Below are 14,209 nucleotides of genomic sequence, written 5' to 3' on the forward strand. Positions count from 1 at the left end.
TTTGAAGAGGTATAAACATGCAGCTATGAGATGAATTATTTAGCAGGGCACAAAGGGGTGAAATTGGAGCAACGGGCTGCAATCCAAATAGGAAAATATAAGAACAAAGTTGCAGGCAGCCAGATCCATTGATTGTTGAGCGGACTCTCAATGGCAATGGTGGAGGAGAGCGAAGTGGAGCTGTGATGTCATGTCAATAATAATGAGATGTAACAATTTTCTGAACCCTGTACGCAACTTGGGCAGTGTGGGGAAGCTGTTGTAGATTGGAGTTAGTGCCTGTGTGAATGCATTGATCTAGGAAGAGAAGACTGTAGGAAGCAACACAATGGCATCCCAAATTAAGACCATCTGGGCAACCAGTTGTAAGGCAGCATGGCAGGCTGTCCGCTTCACAGAGCCTGTCTTTTGTGCAAAACCTGTTTTGCCAGAATGGAGAGTTGCCAGATTAAAGGACAATAAACAGTTTAGAAGGGTCTTGATTCCCATAAAGGGAGGTGAGTTGCCAGGGGCTCCCCAGGTTGCTGGCAGTGATATCAGGAAGGGAGACAAGCTAATAGAGAGAGGCTCTGAGGAAGAGACGATTAGGAGTTCGTCCTTCCAAGGTCCCCTGGTGGAAGCTGGCTAGATCCCTGGACCCCTATATTCACCGGTCAGTGTTCTGGGAGTCTAGACTCTCACTGCTCAGTGTATGGAGACTACTGTTTTTATTGTGGCAGTGCTTAGAGACCAATACTGTGCTCCGTAATTGCTCTTAACAGTTCTGCTGGTACTTTATCTACCCCTGGTGCTTTCCCATGCTTCATTTTCCTTACCAGCATGCACCACTTCCTTTCAAAGGGTTCCTGGCTCCGGCTTCATACTCTCCTTTCTGGCATCCTGTATTGTGAGTTGCCCTGATGAAGATCACAGATTGGAGAGATTACTGTGCCATCGGCACTTGCGATCACCACCTTCAGTGAGGACTGTACCGTCATGATCTTTTGTTACGTTGAATTGTGAGGGAAACGTTCTGGTAAGAAGTGTGACCACTGGGAACATATCTTTTGTGTTATTCTCTTTGTAGTTCTCAAGTTCTGCGCATTTTGCCCTTGTGTTCTTCGCTCTTGTCTTGTATTTTCTGTCTTGGTATCTGTCGGCTCAGTTCCTTGTACTTCCAGCAGAAGTGTTAAAAGCAGTTGGGTACCGTGGCATGGATCTCATGTGGAAGATTTCCAACAATGTGTGAATTACTAGAAATTGGCCAGATGAGTGGATGAAGGGAATTTTCCATCCTTACCAAAGAAAGGAGATGTAAGAGAGTGTAGGAACAATCATATCATCTACTTGATATCATATGTGAGCATGTTCTGTTCAACATAAGAATGGATGAAGTGAATGATATAAGCAGAACTACCACCATAACAATCTGGTTTCACGATCAAATAGCAAACAGCCATCACATTATTGAAAAATGCACGGAATACAATCACCCATTGTTCATGTGTTTCCTTGACTACTCAAAAGCATTCAATACCCTCCAACATGACCATTTTGGGAGGATCCCGACAGACATGGGGACTCCAAAGCATCTCATTTAACTCAGCACAAGTTTCAAGCATCAAAAACAGACCATGCTGCAAACAGCAGTAGGTGACAGCAAATGGTTTTCTACTGGGTAGGGTGTGAGACAAGTGTGTATTCTATCCCCAAGATTTTTCAGCATATACACAGAATCTATTATGAGACAAGCCCTGAAAGGTTTGATAAAGCAGAAGAAACTGTGATTTCCATTTGTGGACACCTCTTAACTGACTTCAGATACGCTGCTGACATGATGCTCTTTGTTACAACCACTGAGGCAATGCAACAAATGTTCAAATCTGTAAAAAGAGTTAGTGAGGTATATGGATTATCCATGAACATGCAGTATAGTTGTACCTTTGTTGGTTTCAGGATATTACAGGGACAAGGGGGGTGAGGTAATCTCTTTTATTAGACCAACTTCTTGAAAACTTGTCACTTTCACCAACAGAAGTTGGTCCAGTAAAAGATGTTACTTCACACTCCTTGTCTCTCTAATATCCCTGAATATGGCAAAAATGAAATGCGTACATGAGGGTGTTCCAAGGAAATTGGGAGAAGACTAGGGATGGCTCATTAAGTCATGGCCTCTCACAAAAGTTCAGAAAAAAATCATGGCATCTCAAAATGTACAAAGCTTAATTTTATCTGTAGCAACTTATGGATGTGAAGTGTGGGAAGTGAATGCTGCTGTTAAAAAGAAAACGAAATGTTTTGTGATGTGGTGCTGGCAACTATTCTTCTGTATCTCCTGGATGGAAAAGAAGACAAATGCTTATGTTAGAAATATTATGGGAGAGAAGCAGACCCTGCTCTTGGAAATCAGTAGGTTCAAACTTACGTATTTTGGTCACATTAGGCATAGAGATGGAAATAACCTCGAGAACGTTATCATGGAAGGAATGGTGGTGGGACATCTTACTAAGGGATGGCCAGTGAGGAGATGGATAAATGATGTGCACCAGATCACTGAGAGGTCAACTGATCAGTGCCCGAAGCTAGGAAGGGATTGAGAAGGCTTCCAAGCATTCTGCTATGATGTCACCAGCACTGAGACATGAAAAACTGGTCTTTACTTACTCACTTAATGCTTAGTGATTCCAACTGAGATCAGAGGGCCCATCGTGCTAGGTGCTGCACACATAACTTAGTGAGAGACACTGTCTTGCCACGTTCACGGAGAAGGCCTGTGACAAAGGCAGGAACTGAGCCAATGTCTATTGAATCTCCCAGCATGGTGCTGCTCACAAGACCATCCTGCTTCTTGGATTCAGGGATGGAACACTACAGTTCTGTAAAGAGACTGTGTGCATGGTTACCAAAGAGAAAACCAGACCCAGTTGACCTTGTCTCTCTCAGGAAGGGCTGTGTTCAGCGGTACCATGCTTTCTGTAGCTGTGACCTGCACTGCATGGCTGGACCAGGTCAAAACCTCATGGCGTTGGGTAATAAGTCTCCTCTGTTATTTCCCCCTGACTCCACGGAAACAACTCCCAAATGTCTCCACTCATGCTTTTGCAGACTGGAGTTGAGGATTCCACCCCGTAGCCCTGCGCTTCCAATCCGGAGCGTGCAGCCTTATTGATGAGCTTGAGAAAATGGCCCTTTGGCAGTGGGTGCGTATGCTTCTCCCACAGCCGCATTTCAGCGAGGAGTGAAGCGGCGGGGGTTCTCCCTGAGCTCCCAGAAGGAAGGGGTGTGCTTGTGATAGAGGCAGTTGTGTGTTCTGAAGTGTGATTGCGCCTGGGTGTGCCCGCCTGCTTGTGCTGGTGTGTGCACACTTGTATATTTGTGGTGTGTCGGGGGATGGAGTAGGTGTACATGATGTGGATATCTCCTCCCATTTGGAACTTCAGCCGTGACAGCCTCCCTGCCAAATGCTACTCATCACTGGTTCATAAGAACTTCTCTCCGCTCCTTTTTTTTGTGTGCTGTGGCAAAGAAGCGGGTCTCTGGAGCTGTTTTGGGGAAGGCTGCAGGGAATGATTCCTTTCATCAGCGTCACAGAGGAGCAGCGGAATATTTATATAAATAACACCGTGCCAAAGAGTCTAGCTGAGTTCAATCATTCTGAATGAGCACGTGGGAGAGTTTATGGTGCACAGCAGAGGTAGCAGGATAATCCGAGACATCCCCAATTTGGGGTATTTGAGTGTAAAGGAGACATAAATAGCCTGGGAATGCAGATTTGTTTTGGTTTTGCACACTGTAAAAATAACAAATTGAAACCAAACTGCACAGACAGCACAATTTAAACCCCCAGGATAATCCCACATTGTTCCAGATGTATTGGGGAACAAGAAACTATGCAATGAATAAACCAAATAAACATCAGGAAAAAGTTGGAATGCTGTACAAATGAGGGACTGGATTTTAATTTCTTTTATAACAGTTTCACACTGGGTGTATCCGCACTGATAGTAATGCTGTCGCTCCTGATTTTCACCAATACGAAGTGAAAGTAGAATCTGACCCAGTACTAGAAGTGGTTGAACATTTTCTGTCAAAATTAATTTTCAACAAAATATTCCCCCCTAATTTTTTCTATGGAAATGTTCGTGGGAAAAAGGAATCATTTCATGTGACATTTTCCAGTTTTTCAACAACAACAAACCGACAAAGAAAACCCACTAGAAATGTTTTGATTTTTAGTTTTCGAAAACTGAGAAGATTGGGGTTTTTCGTTGACAACTGGAAAATTCGCACAAAATATCTGGAATAAAAGAAAAACTTTTAGTGTCTTTTGATTTTGCACTGAAAATACTTACCAATTCCTGAGCAATGGTACCACTGACTCAGCAATTTATGGCAAGCCTTATGAAGAGTACATCTAAATTATTTTATTCAAGTGAGACAGCCATTCAAGATAACTAGAGGTTAAAAAAGTCTACTAATAGAGACTAAAAGGACCCTGGATTCAAATTCTTCAAACATTTAGAGAAGATCAGATCTTCTGGCATTGCAGGACAGTTCTCGTGTAACATTCAACGAAACAACAACATAGCTGCGCTATTAAACAGGTCTAACCACTGAGCTAAAAGTGATCAGAAATGGTTTGAAAATGTGGATTATTCAATGAGATTGAGGCCTCTCAGCACCTCACCATGTTAGACCTCACCACAAAACATGATATAATTGAAAATTACAAAGAAAGACATGCATGAGTAACAGCTAGCTGAATCTTGTTGGCATCCTTCTTTGCCTACTGGAACTTGTCTAGTCACTAGAGTAAGAACTAGCAGAATCTTGCTTGAGGCTAAGTCTTCTGTGCTTCTTCTACAAGAAGTAGTGATATCAGTAACCACTGAGTAATAATTAGCAAACAAAATCTATATTTAGTGGCGGTTGAGATTGCACTTGGGAACATCTCATCCCGTCAACGCATGGAAATAAAGTCAGGGGAAAGACTTCTACATTCATTTCCACCTTCACCTTGCCTACAACCTTATCCAACACCCCATGAGACTTTCATTTCCATCTGCAATAGACATGCAAAAACAATGTCTATCCAAGTAATATTGGGTGAAATTTTTTGTAGGAAACTTTTGTTTTGGTGAAAGACGCAGATTCAGCAACACCCAAACATTTAGCGAATTTGTGTCACCTTTGCCAAATTATTCTGGCAGAAAACAAAACACTCCCCCCCCCCCCCCCCGCACACACACAAGTTTTCCAAAATAATTGACACATTAAAAATGTTTCCTTTAATTAAAGGTTAAAAAAAGTAAAATCCATAAAAAATGCTCAAAATCAAAATGAAAAATTTTGGGTCAAACAAAATTTTTTGTCCACCCCAAAATGATTTTTTTTCTGACTTTTTCATTCAACAAACATTTTGAACATTTCATTTTTGGGGCAATTCAAAATGATTTTTTCCTCCCAAGCATCCTGAATTGGCAGAAAACCGTAAAAATCAAATATTCGCACAGCTATGTCAACTTAATCAAACGCACTCAAAATGCACCACCTTAACAGTGACCTCATATGCTTTTACGTCAGTCGTATCAGTAGCTCAGCAGATCCAACTATATCACATTCCATGTCTTTTCTTCAGCCTTAACACTGCTGAGGTTTTGTATTTTGAGTAGAAGATTTTTTTTCCCTAATACCTTTTAACCATATTTGTTATTATAAGTAGACCAGGTTCAAAATCTGTCAGTGGAACAATTTTGCCATTGAAAAATAAAGTTTAATCAACATCTAAATGTTTTTGCGGGAGCATGTCAAATTTGACAACATTTTCTAGGGGAAAAAGTCTAAACAAATCATTTCATTTAAACTTTTCTGTTCTGATTCATTTTCTTTTGTCTGTATAGTAAAATTAAGATGTTAATATTATAATTATGTGTAGTTATGTTATCTTTGATACTACTTATAAAATAATATAAAAATCTAAAAAAATGAGAAGGCTGAAATGAACCATTTCCACCTTATTGAAACACCATATTTTGACCTCACGAAAATGCAACATTTCAGCATTATTGAAACAAAATGATTAAATAGTGAGATGAAAGATTATGGTCCCAGTTTGAATTTTTGGGAATTTTTGTTTTGTGTGAAATGTCAAAATTTCATTTTTTTATTCCAGTTTAGAATTTCTTTTTAAAATGTTGGAATTTCCCACACAACAGAAATTCTGGTTCTGACCAGTTCTAATTCCAAGGCTATACAGAGGGTCTGCTTATGATTAAAAGTTTTTAAAATATATTTATTATTGTTGTTATTATTTGTCTTATAATAGTCTACAGAGTCTCCTTCTGAGACCAGAAACCCGTCGTGGTAGGTGCTGGGAAAACACAGGAGTGGCAATCCCTGTCCCAAAGATATTACAATTTAAGAGACTGTGTAAGCAGGAAAGTTTTTTCCAATTATCCTGGTATAATTATACTGGTATAGTAAAAACGATATAGTAATATCGGTATACCTCCCAATATGGACACTCTTATTCCGGAATAATAGTGGCTTTTTTCAATTTAGCTTAATCTTCCTTCTAAGTGAGATCAACTAAAGAAAAAAGAGAGACAAAGTGGGTGAGGTAATATTTTTTATTGGAACGACTTTTGTTGATGAAAGAGACAAGCTTTTGAGCTTACACAGAGTACTTCTACAGGTCAGCTGTGTGTAAGGTCAAAACTTGTCTCTTTCACCAACAGAGGTTGGTCCAATAAAAGATATTACCTCACCCAACTTGTCTCTCTGAGACCAACATGGCTACAATAACACAGTAAATAAAAAGAAAAAAAGCCATTCATAGCTCACTAGGAGTGTCCCAACAAGGTGTTAAACCGATATATCGGTTTAACTTCACACTTTAGCTTATACTGGCATACCTTTAGATGAAGAGTAGGAGGACAGAGATAACTCTTTCCCCATTTTACAGAGGAGGGAAAGAGATATTAAGAATCTGATTCACCACCCCTTGAATTCTTTCCATGGCTTTCAACAGGCTATGTGACTCGGCCACAGTGACAAAGGAAGTTTGCAGTACAACAAAGAACCAAAACGCAGATCTCCCGATTCTTGATGCAGTACCTTGACCAAGAGACTGCCCTTCCTTTCTGGTTGTTTGGACCAATATTGTGAACAATGGTTTGATGAGATTTGTCAGCCCATCTGAAACAGTAAACACGCGTCTTGTGAAACAGGACTTCAAGCTGAACAGAGGGAGACGGCCCAAAAGGCAGGCGTTTCCTACGCCATACAGGAGACTTGGCAGTAAGCGTGGAATTATATCTCATTCCAGACTGTGCAAATAACCAAAGCCATGAAGTTTTTTTCACAGAACAAATGGGAACCATGTGACCCGACACAATGGAAAATGCCGAGCTGCTTTCAGCTCCATAAGGCCTGACACTTCTTTTTGATTTAACCACAATAATCTAACTGGAAAATGAATAAATGTCAAGTCCTTTTCAATAAATCTGCGCACGAGTGAGAATAAGAACCAGGATAAAAGCTTTTCACGACGTAAAATTCATATGTTTGGAGACCTGACAACATTTTCTTTCTATTATTCTTTTTTATTATTATTATTAGACCTGGTTGCACTATTTTATTTAAAAAAACCCAAAATATTGCCAACATGTTGTAAGCTTGGAGTGAAATTCAAGTGTGTGATGAAATGTCTCAAGTCAAGATATGTCCATGTATTTTTTATTTATTTTTAAATATTTCATAGAAATAAATATAATTGCCTGGCGCCTGCTGGGGTAAACCAGCCAAATGTTAATATTCCAGCCTAAATGGTCCTGTTTTCTTCCACTTAGGATACCCTAGTTTCTTCCCCAAAGAACTCTGCAGCTAGTGTTTGCCCATGGGAAAAGGCTGGCTTCAGGCAACTGGGCAAGTGATTTAAAAATGAGAATGATGTGGCCATGAACGCCATCTGAAAAACAGTCAGATGGACTGAAGTGCTTGTTCTCCTTTGACTGAAGTAAGGTGTGACTGAAATAAGGTCCTGCCTTGGAGCTGGATTGGATGACTTTTTGAGGTCTGTTCCAGTCCTGTGTTTCTATGGTTCTGTAAGATGCACTGAAAGTGAAAATCTCTGAAAGGAGGGCTAGCACAGTAGCTAGAGGGGCTAAGATGCTAGCAAGATGCTTATTATTATTTTCAATAGGTTGCACCTAGCATCCCCAGTGATATCAGGGGCTCATTGTGCTAGGTGCTGTACAAACAAACAGCACAGCCACTTCCTGTCCCAAATAATTTAGTCTAAATAGACAAGGCACCAAAGTCTTCATATGCTTAGTTTATTGCCCCATTGAACTCAATGTAAAAGTACTCTCCTGATTAAAATTATGCATGTGCTTCAGTTCCTTGCTGGATCAGAGCCTTAAATGGGGATTAAATGGTGCAGATCCCTCATGCTGTTGCAGTGCATGGGTTTTGAATTTCACCTGCAAGATATAAGGGGATTCTGGTCACCTGTTATGGCAGTGCCAAGGGAAATATCTTGATCATTGGGACATATAGAAAAGGGTCTGTATGTGATGGAAAGGGAGAGAGAGCTCTAATCTGGAGACGAGCTACTGCGTCCTGTATAAAGTGTGTCTGTTCTAGAAAATCACCAGCAGCTCGGGTCAAGAGTCTTCTTGAGCTTGCAGGACTGTTGATCTGGCCTTTAGCGATTTATATGGGCTTTTATCCTAAGGGTACGAGCACAATAACCCCACAAAACAACCAGCAGACCAGATCACTGTGCTAGCCTGCTATCATAGGTCCACATTCTTCACTGGGTTGAGGAGGAGCAGGAGAACTCCAGCCAGTTCCTTCACCCACTTTGTTCCCCTACAGCTGTGTTGGGACAGAACCTCAGGGTGATCCTGGAGGGGGTTGCAGGGAACGGAGAGAAGTAGGCCACAGAGGTGGGACTCTGCCCTCGTGGCTCCAGTAACATCCCTCAGAGCTCCTTCTGCCAAAGTCAGCACCGAACTCGAAGTAGAAAGCTGGGCCTCCTTGCAGAGTGCGCAGCGATCGTGTTTGGCTGGTGTCTCCTCGAAGATGGATAACGGGGCTTGGTGTGGTGGCTGCTGATGTGATATGGATGAAGCTCAGAAGGCTGGGATTTAAATGAAGTGCTGGCCCTCGGCACGGGGTGAATTTCAAGTGCAAAACAACGGTAAGATCCCAAGATTTTGCAGACTGCTCTGTCGGTCACTTGACAGCATCATCTGTGCAGATATCAGGACATGCTGCCGGGATATTTGCACTGACGTTTTGCTGTGTAGTTTTCTTGATCTTTGGACCACTTGGGCCCCTTCCTCCCACTCCATAAAAGGACCTTATGCAGTCCTGGAGTACTGTCTGCTTATTAACGGAGAAAGACTGTATTGCAAAGTATGGTCCTGCATTCTCCAAAGATATAAAACAAATACCCACCCTTGTAAGAATGTTTCACACAGCTTGCACGTGCCTGTAGTTAAAAATGAAACAACCTTTTGCAGTGGAAATTAGTTCTCTGGAAGCAGCGAAGAGCCACAGGACCTTGAAGGCCAGGGATTCTCAAACTTTTTTTGCTGGGACCCCCTTTGAAAATATTTCAGGCTGTGACGGTTCCCCCTCCCTCCCAAAAGTGATGACCCCCCCATGCCACGCCTCCCTTACTGGCATGCGTGGAAGCTGACAGCTCGTGACCCCCCATAATAACCTTGTGACTGGCATGCAGTTTGAGAAACCCTGTTGAAGACAGCTGAGGGGAGCGCTGCTCCACATTACGCCGTTCGCCTTGGAGTGGTGTGGTGACGTTGAGCTGTTGACAGGGGCTGAGCACTGGCTGACGGAAACACTTTCCTTTCGCTGTGAACCCAAAGGTCGGGGGGGGCACATTTAATCCTGCAGATTAGGGGAGAACTGGGAATGAGGACGATTCGAGGCAGTTTTGAGAACGGAGTTGAGGTCAAGAGTTCCACACATCACACGTAGGGCGTGGGAACATCTGGAAGGTGTTATGAACTCGTTCTGTCAAAACACGGCCCAGAAACGAGTTTCAGGGGAGCCATTGACGGCTCTGCGAATCAAGGGAGTGGTGATGAATAGGTAAATAAAAGTGAGATAAGTGAAAATGAGAAGCATACTGGGCTGAGCGCGTCTTGAGCTTTTCTGCTCTGAGTTATGCTTGTGTCTTTAGGTGGTTTAATGCTGAAGTTGCCTGGATCGCTTCAGCTGTGTTCCGGGACTACGTTCATTCCCATATGCCACTAACACTCTCCTCTTTTGGTGGCGTTCGCTTTACAAATGCTAGAGGTATGCGAGCAATGCCTAGAATTCTACACACAGCAGAGCTGCAGCTGACGTGAATCAGGTCTCATTGGTTTCAATGAAGCTACACCGATTTGCCCCAGTTGGGGAACTGGACCAGTAGAATTCAGTGGAGTAATGCTGATTTACACCAGCTGAGAATCTGATCCCGCTGCTTTCAATAGAGCTATGCCCGTTTACCCCAGTCGGGGCTCTGGCTTAGAGATATTAGAGGAGGAAAAGACCTTTAGGTCACGTAGTTTATTCCCTCATGCTATTCCCCAGAACGTCGTCCAGTCCATGCTGCAGTTCACCCATCTGTGTTTGAGGTCCACAGACAGGTGACAGACGTGGAGGCAGAGGACTGTGGTGAATTGTACATTGTTTCAGTCCCTCCTACAGCAAGTAGCTTGTCCTCTGTATCCAGAACTGAGGCTCTGTGGCAGGAGAAAGAGTATTTCCCAACAAGACGTCACTCAAAACAACCAGGGTGGTCATAAGTCCTGACAATTACTCGTAGGCGAGAAAGTTCAGCTCTTCAATTAGCTGCAACACCCGGTCCCTTCTTCACCGTTCACAGGAGCCAGGCTGCTCATTCTGCAAAGCTGCACGTGTGGAAATAATGAGAGCATTTGCCCCGGGTTCACAGACGTCGCTGATCGGAATGTCACGCTTGTCCTTTGTCAGTCTGAACCGTCTGATCTAAATCAGGGCCACGTGGCAAATTCATTGCTCACACCTAACTCTGGCGCGATCTCAGGGTTTGACTCTGCACTGGAAGTGTTGGACCAGCTCTGGGCACGTTTATACATTGCAGGCTTACTTGTGTCCGAGGTGAAACAAGTACGGCAATGGCTGGCAGGGAACAGGGAAACCAAGATATGCTTTGAGCCTGAAATGCGGAACTTGGCAGATTCTTAATTGGCTAATAACTCCCAATGTCATCTGTGTCATGCCAGGAACTTCACTGGGGACACACCAGCAAGCCACAGATGAGAGCAGAATTTGTTCCATTATAATCTCCAGAGCCATCCTAGATCTAAAGTTGACTGCACAGAAAACACTGTGCTGATACAATGGGCCCGTAGCGAGATGTGCAAAGGATGCAGCGATGGAGTTTACAAACCCCATGTGCCCCTGGAAAGGGTTAACAATCTGGTGCAAGCTCCGTCAGCCCCATCCATTACACCGGGCAGAAGGGGCTAAACAGGGAAGGGTCTGCTCAGCTGAGGGCTGGCTGGGGAGGGGAGCAGACCAACATCTCTTACTTGGGGAGCGAAGCCTGCCTGAGTCAGGAATGGCGTGAGAGCCATCCTGGAGAGAAAGCAGGCCCTGACAAGGGCTATTTGGATGTATCTGGGACCTGCGAATGGTTGTCAATCCAGGCCATGGCAGGGGATTCCCCGCCTGAAGGGAAAAGAGTAAGGGGGACTGAAAGCAGAGGGCAGAAGAGTGGAGAACTAAGCCTAGCTGGGACAAAGATTCTTTTATCAGGTGTTTGTCTGGAACTGGGACTTTGAACATTTAGTTGTGACCCGACCAGTGGTCTCAGCCACATAAAGAGGGCTGGAAACTCCACTGGGGAAACTGAGGCAGAGCAGCTGCGGCATTGGGGGACATGAGGCAGAGTGACTGAAGTGCTCTGCTCTGCCATGAGGTGGCACACAGGGGTGGTGATGTGATGACAGATTTTAAGAGTCAATGAAATGGGGACGTCCAAGTGCCAACTTCTCTACGGGCTCTAGAAAGAGCAGCGTCCAGGAGAAAATAAAATAAACGGTGGTGGTGTTGGCCTGATGGGATAAAATAGCAAGCTCTTTGTGTTATGTGTTTGTACAGCGCCCAGCACAGTGGGCTCCTGGTCCCTGACTGGGGCTCGTAGGCACGATGACAGTACAAATGATATGTAGTAATAAAGGAGAGAGAGGTGAAAAGGGGGAAGGAACACACAGGGACAAATTCAAAGCTAATGAAGGTGAGAGCAGCATCTTCAACAGCACGGCACCTGCCTACTCCAACTCTGAATTCTGCCCTTACTGTCTAGGAATTACTTGGGGGAATTTCTCTGACCTGTGTTCTACAATGAATACTGTAGATGGTCACAATGGTCATTATGCCCTTGGCATCTATGAATCAATTTCAACACTCCCCTTTTGGCTTTTATGGTGGAGGAGCAAGCTTCACTTCATTATCTCTGCACCACATCCTGTCTAGGCACCAGCTGAGCACAACCCCAGTGAAATCAGCGTGGTTTTTCTGGCTGCAGATTTGGAAGAATTTGGCCTGACGTAGGATTATTGGGCCCTCAGCCTTTAGGCAAAGCTCTTGCCATTTTCAAAGGAAATATTGCCCGAGTGATCAGCGGGTCCAGTGCTCTTAATCTGGAGTCAGGTGTGAAGGATCAGGCTGGTCTTTATTGATCTGAATCAGCTGAATTAGGAACTGCCAGATGGGATCAGACCCATAGTCCATCCAGCCTGGTATCCTACCTCTGACAGTGGCCAGCACCAGATGTTTGTGCACGGGTAACCCACTGGTGCGTGTGTTGCAAGTTTCCCCTCTGTTCCTGATTTGCAGAGGAGATGGGTGTATTATACTCTAGCAGTTCATGTATTTTATTTCTGGAGGTCCCTGGTTCAATCCCGGTTGTGTTGGCCATGACGGCGCTCCTCACAAGAAACCCCAGCAGATGCAAGTGTGGGATAATCTTCCCCATGTGACAGTCTTGTCCTAATCTCTAGCTAGTAATTAGAGATTGATTTAAGTGCCAAATCTTGAATTACCTTGATGAGGCTGGAATGGAGTCCTGCATACGGGAAGAATCTGTCAGAACACACTCGTGGGGCTCAAAGACAATGGTTTTTTCCCCCCTCTTTGTGGACACATGCAATGGACACAGACAGCTGTGGGCCTCTAAAATAGAGCAACCCGCATGGAGTAGCCTGGCAGAGAGCTGATAAACTCTGGAAAGGGCAACCTTTATTGAGATGGAATGAAAAATGAACTTCCTTCCCCCCCCAGCACCCTTCACATCCAAGTGCCTCCTCTTGAAGACTAACAGACTCCAGGGCGGCATGTAAGCGGCTCTGATGTAAAAACATAATTAGCGCATTGAACTGTTACATAAACATGTTGGTGTTATTATTTACCGAGCATTGTAAGAATGCTTTGTAACAGTTAATCAACTCTAGGGGAAAAGGGCATTGCATGGAACAAAAATAATAAAATGCAAGGATCCCAGATTGGGCCAGTTGGAACGGAAAAACAACCGTGGTGAAGAAAGTCATAATAAACTGCCATTTCCCTGAGCTCTGCTGCCTGACATGGTATTTACATTTGAATTGTTTCATAAGCTGTTATTTGGTTGTAGGAATGACCAAGCTCAGGTTTCCAGGGAGCAGACGCCTCCCAGGGGCCTGGTTTTGCAGGCAGTGTGCACACCAAAGAGAGGTCTGCAAGAGAAAGTTGCTGCCAGGCCTTTCCATAGGAAGAGTGTGGGGAGTCTAGCCAGCCAGAGGGGAGGCAATGGGCTACCCCAAAAGGAAGGAGTGCTGTCCAGTCCTCAGTAAAGGACAGGAGTTTGTGCTTTTTCCCCCCAGTGAATCGAGTGCTGGTAAAAGAGGCTGATGAAGTTAATCTCACATGGGAAAACAGACAAGGCCCCTGGAAAAGGCCAACCAGAGCCAACCCTGGCCATCCTCACAGTTAGAGGGGAAGGATTGAAAAGCTCAAGGAAATCAAAGCTGTAAGGTCGTTCTAAGTGTCAAAGATATAACGGGAGTGGGGTCCTGAGCAGAGAACCCCAGCGTGAAGGACCAGCGTATTTGACCTCCAGTCATGGGTGGGTTGGCTCCCCCAGGGGACCTCCCTCAGGCATGACAGTGGCCGTCCTCTCCAAAAAGGGGTG

The sequence above is a fragment of the Emydura macquarii genome, unplaced genomic scaffold (genome assembly GCF_026122565.2).
Source record: "Emydura macquarii macquarii isolate MOO-44397 ecotype Brisbane River unplaced genomic scaffold, CSIRO-AGI_Emac_v2 contig_3080, whole genome shotgun sequence".
Lineage (NCBI taxonomy): Eukaryota > Metazoa > Chordata > Testudines > Chelidae > Emydura > Emydura macquarii.